The sequence below is a fragment of the Phascolarctos cinereus genome, unplaced genomic scaffold (assembly GCF_003287225.1).
Source record: "Phascolarctos cinereus isolate Bilbo 61053 unplaced genomic scaffold, phaCin_HiC Scaffold_2;HRSCAF=192, whole genome shotgun sequence".
Classification (NCBI taxonomy): Eukaryota; Metazoa; Chordata; class Mammalia; order Diprotodontia; family Phascolarctidae; genus Phascolarctos; species Phascolarctos cinereus.
The window spans coordinates 356107841-356115812 of NW_027555625.1; the positions used below are offsets into that span (position 1 = coordinate 356107841).

The 7972-nt window shown below is 46.5% G+C and overlaps 1 long non-coding RNA gene across 1 annotated transcript; it reads left to right on the forward strand.

Moving 5' to 3' along the window:
- Positions 1-757: 757 nt before the first annotated feature.
- Positions 758-7627, forward strand: LOC144455955 (uncharacterized). The gene is made up of 2 exons (XR_013484846.1): positions 758-2930; positions 4163-7627. It is a non-coding gene; the product is annotated as an uncharacterized LOC144455955 (long non-coding RNA).
- Positions 7628-7972: the final 345 nt, after the last annotated feature.

Genomic DNA, 7972 nt, shown 5'->3' on the forward strand with positions numbered 1-7972 from the left:
CGGCTGCTGTTGGGTTGCCATAACAACGATAATCTCTAGATTCCTAGGCTTGCAAAATGAGGTACCAGGTTCTGTGTGATGGGATGCTCAGGCCCCAGCCCTAACATCATGTCTCTGGAAGCCTCCCAATTTCTCACAGAGCTGAGGCCTACTGCAGGGCTAGGGCCCAAGCTCCCCATAACGTGCAGGGGTGTAAAGGTGTCTTTCAGCCAAGCTCAAGGCTCTCAATAACACAAAGAAATCAGAAGGGGATCAGGAGAGAGACAGAAGGGGGGAGGGAGAGGAATGAGGGAGGGAGAAAGAGAGACTGAGAGACAGAGTCAGAGACAGGAGGGGTAGGAGAGAAATAGAGAAAGAGAGGCACAAGGAGAGGGGGGAGAGAGGGAGAGGGGGCAGAGGGAAGAGAGACACAGAAAGGTGGGGGAGACAGAAAGAGAGGGAGGGAGGGGAGAGAGACAAGGAGAGTGGGGGAGAGACAGAGGGAAGGAGGGAGAGAGTGGGGGGAAGGAGAGAGAGAGTGGGTGGAAGGGGGAGAGAGATGGAGGGAAGGAGGGGAGTGGGGAGAGAAAGAGGCAGAGGGAGGGGAGAGAGGGAGGGAGGGGAGAGAGACAAGGAGAGTGAAGGGGAGACAGAGATGGAGGGAGGGAGTGGGTGGAAGGGGGAGAGAGATGGAGGGAGGGAGGGGAGAGAGACAAGGAGAGTGGGGGGAGGGACGAGAGGGAGACAGAGGTGGCGAGGAAAGGAGGAGGAGAAGAGATATAGAGGAAGGGAGGGAGAAGGGAGGAAGAGAACGTGCGTAGGCACAGGTCACATGACCAACAAGACGGAGGACTAGACCAGACATTTTCTCCAGTCCTCAAAAACTCTCACAATTCCCCCAGATAAGAATTAGATGCAAGAGGAAATGAAATTGAAGTTACCTCAACAGGCCAAGACACAGAGAACTTTAACGAGGTAACGACTCGATTACTTCAGAAGAGAGAAATCTCATCCCGTCCCCCCACCCACAACTGTCCCTGCTTGGGTCCCTCCCCCGACTTGTGCTCTGGGATCTCTCCAGAGAGGTTAACGACCCCCGCTCTAGGAGGTTAAAGGTCCCGTATAATTGGGAGGGACTATTTCTCTCTGTGCGTCTGTCTCTTTTCTGTTTTTCTGTCTCCTCCTGTCTCCTCTTTTCTCTTCTCTCCCCTCTTTCTCTGTCCCTCCCTGTTTCTCTCCCTCTCTCTCTCTCTTGCTCTCTCTCTTTCTGCCTCTCTCTATTTCTCTGTCTCTCCCTCTTCTGTTTCTCTCTTGTTGTGTTTTTTTTTCTCTGGTCTTTTCTCTTTCCTACTCTCCTCCTGCAGGTCCCGCCGAATTTTAGTCTTTGGGTTTAAAGAAAGATTTAAGGGCCCATAATAAGCATGGCTGCAAATCAAAGGCTAGAGAAGGAAAAAAGTTCAGACCTGAGCAGGCCCTCACGACGGCTTCCTACAGAGACTGGCGTCCTGACGCCCCACCGTCCAATCGTCTTCGACCCGCACTCCCTGGGACCGACGGCTAGGGCATCTCCACAAACAGCCGCAGTTCTCGTCCCACAGCAGGAGCTACCTCGGATGCGTCGTCCTGTCTACAGGTTCCATCCCTGTCTCAGCCTGTTGGACTTCTTATCTTCTTCCAGATCTACCAGTCCAATGACTGTAAAAACAAACAAACCCCAACAAAACGAGCGTTAATCAGAGGCACCTCGGTGGCACGGTAGAGAGGATCCGATCTGGAGTCAAAAGTATAGCGAGTTCTAGCTGTTGTGACCCCGATTGCCTCACCAAAACAAAAAAAGCAAAAAACAAGAATACAGTGAGTTCAAATGTGACCTCAAATACTAGCTGTGTGACCCTGGGCAAGTCATTTAACCTCTGTCTTCCTCAGTTTCCTTCTCTGTAAAATGAAAATGATAGTAGAATCTACCTCCCAGGGTTGTTATGAGGATCAAAAGAGATAACATTTGTAAAGCTCTTTGCCCGGTTCCAGGCACATAATAAGTGCCATGTAAGTGTTAGCTATTATTATTAATCCAGCATGACCTGTTCTTGACGAAGTCATGCTAGAATACTGTTTCCTTTTTAAGATGTTAACTGATCTCTTGATTTAACCCTAGAATTTGCATAAAACCTAGAATTTGCAAACTTAGTGTTTTATTGTCAGACCATGGTTTGCAGACTTCATTCTCTTTCATCCTTTGATGGAATCTGAACGTTCCTTGCAGCCACTCTGGTGGCTTTTAAAGATCTTGAAGAGTAATTCAGCAATCACATCTGTCTGTTCTTTCAGTATCCTGAGATACAATTTATTGAGCTTGATCAGGGTAACTCAGGAAAGATAGCTCAATATTTTTGAGTGATCACTTTCTTAGTTATTTTAAGATATATATAGTATATATATATTTATATATTCTTTTTGGTGAGGTAGTGGGGTTAAGTGACTTGCTTAGGGTCACACAGCTAGTAAGTATCAAGTGTCTGAGGTCACATTTGAACTCAGGTCCTCCTGACTCTAAGGCTGGAGCTCTATCCACTGAGCCACCTAGCTTCCCCAACTCCTATATTTTTGTCTGGTCTTTCCAGTCCAAGTTCAATAATCGTTCTCCTTGTCAGGAAAAAGAACGAGTCAATCAGCTTTGCTTTCTCTCTGTTGTCTATTCATTATCCCTATCCATACTAAACAATGATCTTATTCTTTCTTTAATTCTTCTCTTTCCTCCAATATAGCTATTTTTAAGTTTATTATTTTTATTTCCTGTGTTAACGAGCATCTCCATGCTCTATTGATTAAATTAAAAACAAAAAAAAAAGCCCTCAATACATAGCTGCATAGTCCAGGAAAACAAATTTCCACATTAGCCATGTCTAAAAATGGATGTCTCTGCATTATAAGTTCATCGCCTTTTTTAGGAGGTAAGTGACATGTTTTATCTTCCTTCTTTTGGACATATTTATCAAGGTGTTATTCAGAGTTTTAAAATCTTTCAGAGTAGTTTTTCTCCATGATGTTATCATTGTATAAATTGTTCTCCTAATTCTGCTCACTTCACTCTGCAACAGTTCACAAAGATCTTTCTATTTCATCATTTTTTATGGCATAGTAATATTCTAGTATATACTATGAGCCCCGAAAGAAACAAAATTAGGGTACATGTGTCCACTGTTTAATTTCTCTCATTCTGGTTTGACATGCATGGCATGGGAGTTCAGTCTAAAACTGGGCCCGCCGAAGGTGGCCAGTTCAGAACTGGCTCAAATTGGATTTTGGGGGTACAGCCTTATATGCCCTTCAAAGAGTAGGTGTTCCCAAGGGAAGTCAATCAACTCTGAGAGGTGGCCCATATTAAAATGAGAGTTTTTCAGTACATGACCCCCATCATTCAGTCCTGGTCAAAGAGACATTAATTTCCATATCACCTGTCTTGACAATAGGGAGGAATCAACATTCTCCCAGACCTGTCTAGGCGACATAATGAGCAGGAATAGACCCATTTAGATTACATCTTAATGTCCTTCTGAAGAAGGACTGAATTTAGAAAGAGAAGGGGATAGGGAAGCTCTGAGTTTCCAAGATAAGGATTATTAAGAAAAATCATTTTTCACAGTTCATATGCCATAGTTTGTTAAGTCATTCTCCAATAGGACAGTCCCTCAGTTTCCAATTTTTAGCTACCATAGAAAGAACTACTATAAATATTTTTGTACAAATTTTGTATAGATCTTTTCCTCTTTCTTTGATTTTTTTTTTTTGAGGGTATAGGCCTAGTAGTGACATAACTGAGTCAGATGATACGCAGTTTGATAATTTTCTGGGCATTGTTCAAATTGCTTTCTAGAATGACCAGGCCAATTCAGAGTGTCCACTGACAGTGCACTGGTGTCCAGTTTTCCTACAGCCCCTCCAATATTTGTCATTTTCCTATTTTGTTGAACCTCCATGTTGCTTTAATTTGCATTTCTCCAATTATTGGCAATTTAGAGCATTTTTTCATATGACTGGTTAATGTAGCTTTTAAAAATCCTTTTTACTGTCCTTAGTTATTTCCCATCTCATTCTAAAAGCTGGCATTCCTGACACTATCTCTTTTTCTTTTTAAGGGAAGAATGCTTTATTTACATGTTTTATTTTTGTGCATGGTTCATAGTCATTCCTCATGAGGACTCCAGTGAAGAGCCTCTTTCCATAAGAGTGTCTGACTTCTAACCAGAACTTCAGTCATCTGCAGTAGGTGTTACAGCCTGTGCAGAAGATGGATTCCCCAGAAGCCATCTCAGCCTCTTCCAAAGGAGCCCACCCACCCTGTCCTAGGCCAAAGGAGAACTGTCAGAAACACTTAGTTGTGCCTCTTGGGATCCAGGAAGTCATTGTATTTGCAACTGTCCACATGTGTCCTGCTTTGTCCTTCCCACTCTCTATGACTATTGTCCTGAAGTTGGAAGGCTACTCCGGTCATGGTCACCAGTCGTGTCCCCAGGTTGGGTCAGCGCCTATGCTCGGGACAATCTTCTTACTAAAGATCCAGCATCATAGTCTGTCTATCCTGGCACCTGGAGGGTACAAAGGGTAGTAATAAGATATGTGAGCAGGTATTCAGTTTCCTTGCTGTTTGGAGGATGCATGTGACATTGCCTTCTGTCCTCTTCATCTTTTTGATCCCAGGAGCATGCATGTGGTCCAGATACACCCTTGACTTTGAAGCTGACATGATGAAGTTAGAGCCAAGGTCCCAGTGTCACAGTGGACCACAACCATGGCCCTCATATCCTGTAATGATCTCAGCAAAATCCATTCACACAGCAGGAATCATCTTTGGAGAATAGTTTTGGAGATTTTTCACAAAAGACTTGAGAAGTCATTAGTTTACGTGTGTTATGAGTTGAAAATTACCCATTGTAAAAAATATCCTGTACAGGAAACAGTTCTAGTTTCCCTAGTAGAGGCCTTCAGGTGCCTGGAGAAGCCGCTAAGTGCCAAATCAAATGGAGATTAACCCAGGAGAATGGGATCCTTCTGTCTTTACCTGGTAGAGAGGGGATGGAGCAAATGTCCAGATTCTTAACTGCTTTCAAACAGACACCCTGGAGACCGCAGGGATCTGATGGGGGCAGATCGCTGATGTTCCTGGTCAAAGTCTCTGTTCAAGATCTACACAGGGAGGTCCACGGAGGTGAGCGTAGACATGGGCCCATACTCAGGTCCTCGATGCCAGCAGTCACTTCAGGTTCTCAGTGTTAGAGGGGAGTGAGGTGCTGTCCCACATTATGTACTTTGAAGCAGACATCGTGAGGTTGCTGGTGGAGACCTCACTGTCTATCTAGGTCGTGGCCAATGTCCTGTATGTGCTCATGCCGACTCCATCAATTTTGAGTTTCTAGTTGAGAAGTTGTGACTGGGCCCTGCCTCTGGCCCAGGAGCTCTGACCTCCACTGGCCCTTCTCTTGCCAGAGGACAGTCCATTCCACATATAACACACTTAGTTTGCAGGCCATAGAACCACAGAGTCCTTTTTGGGGGCACATGCACCTGACCACCCCAATAATGGGAATTTCTCCTTTAGGAGGGAATGCTTTATTTGCATGTTTCGTTGTCATACATGGTTCATAGGAGTCATTCCTTATGAGTATTCCAGTGGATCATGTCTTTCCATGAGTGGGTCCTGCTTTCAATCAGGAACCTCTGGCGTCTTCATTGGATGTCACAGCCTGTCCACATGGTGAACTTCTCCAGAGGCCTTCTCAGCTTCTTCTGATAGAGCCCATCTGTCCTAGGCCCAGGGGGATCTGTCAGAAAGGTGTGGTTATGCCTCTAGGGTACAGCCTAGCCACAGAGGTGGAAGTAGTTTGGGGAGGGATAGGCCATTCTTTATCATCATTGTTTTCCGTCTCAGAGGGCAGGATGTCTCCGTAGCCAGAGCATGTACCTCATCCAAAATGTCCCTCAAGGCCCAGAGCCATGGAGTTAGTGCTGTGAGAGCAGCCCAAAGAGAAAATGAGGCAAACTTCTAAGGTTTGTCTTTAAAGGTCTTGACCCATCCTTTTCATGGGTCCTGGGGCACAAGCTATGATCAGGATTGCAAGGGGCGGTGAGGGGGTAGAGTCCCGATACCACCTCCCTGGTAGCAGGCATTAGGGGCCCATTGAGTGAGGGTACCCAGGCTCTGCCTATTCTTTGAGGGGTTGGGGGAGCATTGCCTTGCACCTCTAGGTCAGTCCTTGTGGTGGCACACCCCTCACCCCGTTCCAGTGGGTCCTGGGCATGCGTCTGTCAACAAGAGGAAAGATTAAGTAGGTTGCTCCATCCTGACCTGGCACTGACAATGCAGGGGCAGTGTACAACAGCCCAAGAGTACCGTAGGTGAAGCAGGCATCAAAGGTAAGGCAGGAATACAGAGGGAGAGCGCTGAGGAGCCAAGTCCTCTTTTCTATGCTATCCTCACAAGGGAAAGAGATCCAGGAGGTCATTGTCTTTGCAGCCTTCCACACACTTCCTGCTTGGAAAGAGAGTGCTTGGGGATGGCAGGAATATAAGAACGGCAAACAAGGCTAGGACAAGGCAAAGTCTCTCTCCTGTGTTGACCAGGAGGCGGGGTTCAGGAGGCAAGGCTCCCTCTGTCCTCTCCCAGTGGTGATGGTGCTGACTTCAAACAACCATCCTCGGGACAGCAGGGAGCTGGGGAGGACTAATCGTGAAAGGCCCTGGTCAAGGTCTCTGTTTTGGGGATTTGGCGGGGATCAGCCCAGGAGGTCAGCGGAGCCTGGGGCCTGTACACATCTCCTGGATGCCAGCAGTCACTTTAGGTTCCTCGTGTTAGGCGGGGAGTGAGGTACAGTCCAGCATTATATACTTTGAAGCAGATACCATGGGGATGTCAGGGGACCGCTCAGTGTCTACTTGGGCGGCAGCCATTGTCCTATATGGATACATATCAGCACCATCGATTCTGAGTCTTTAGTTGAGGTGATTGGGCCCTGCCTCTGGCCCAGAGGTTGTTCCCTCCTCCAGTGGCTCTTTTCTTGTCAGAGGCCAAACACATTCCACAAATGGCATACCCTGTTCATTGCCCTCTTGGGGTCCTCCCAAGGGGGGCTATGCTCAGACCATACCCACGGAGGAGCTGATGAAGATGGGCAGGCAGGAAAAAGGTAGGGAGCTGGTGTGGGCATCCCCCAGGGTGGGGGTCTGGATAGAGATCTCTGAGCCTTCTGCTGCCCTGGCAGCCCACCCACTTCTGCCTGCCCTACAAGAGGACAGTGGCCTGACACTTTTTAAAGGGCCATTCCCTGTGGATTTATATCAGTCCTTTTAGCTCTGGATCCCTTGACAGTCTGTATGTACCCATGGAGCACAAAGGCTCCGTCAATCCGTAATCCCTTTTGTTATTGATCCACTTTCGGTCCTGCATCTTTTAGGATGTTTCCCCAACACAATTCTTTGGTGACCTGCTGCAGTCTGTTTACACCCCTCATGTATCTTTCCATTGCCCTTTGGATGACTTCCAGCTTTGTTTGGAAACCGTAGTGTTCTATGCCTCGCCTCCATATTGCATCACAAGACTTTTAAGCTATTGTAATGTAAACAAAAAGCAAAGTAAAATAAAACCAGATGCTGAGAGATTGTAATAACCCCAGAGGGGAGAGGAAGAAATATCTCACGGGGTGGGGGGGGGGAAGTGGGAGGTATTGGTGGAACAACTGCATGGGCTATCCAATGGTGACAGTATTCGTTTGCTTAATCATTTTTCTTTGTTACGAGGGAAGGCTCAGTTTGGTAGAAGGGAGGAGTAATAGATCAAAAACTGTGTTTTATACAAAAGTAATAAATAGAACTTAAGGAAAAAGTGGGCCTTAGTTTCAAGACAAGGCTTGGGATCACTACAAGCAGTTAGCAGTTTCCCAAAGGCAGTTCAGCTTGCTACTTTTTTCTCTTCAGTGCCAGGCCCAGTTCATTGCCCTGA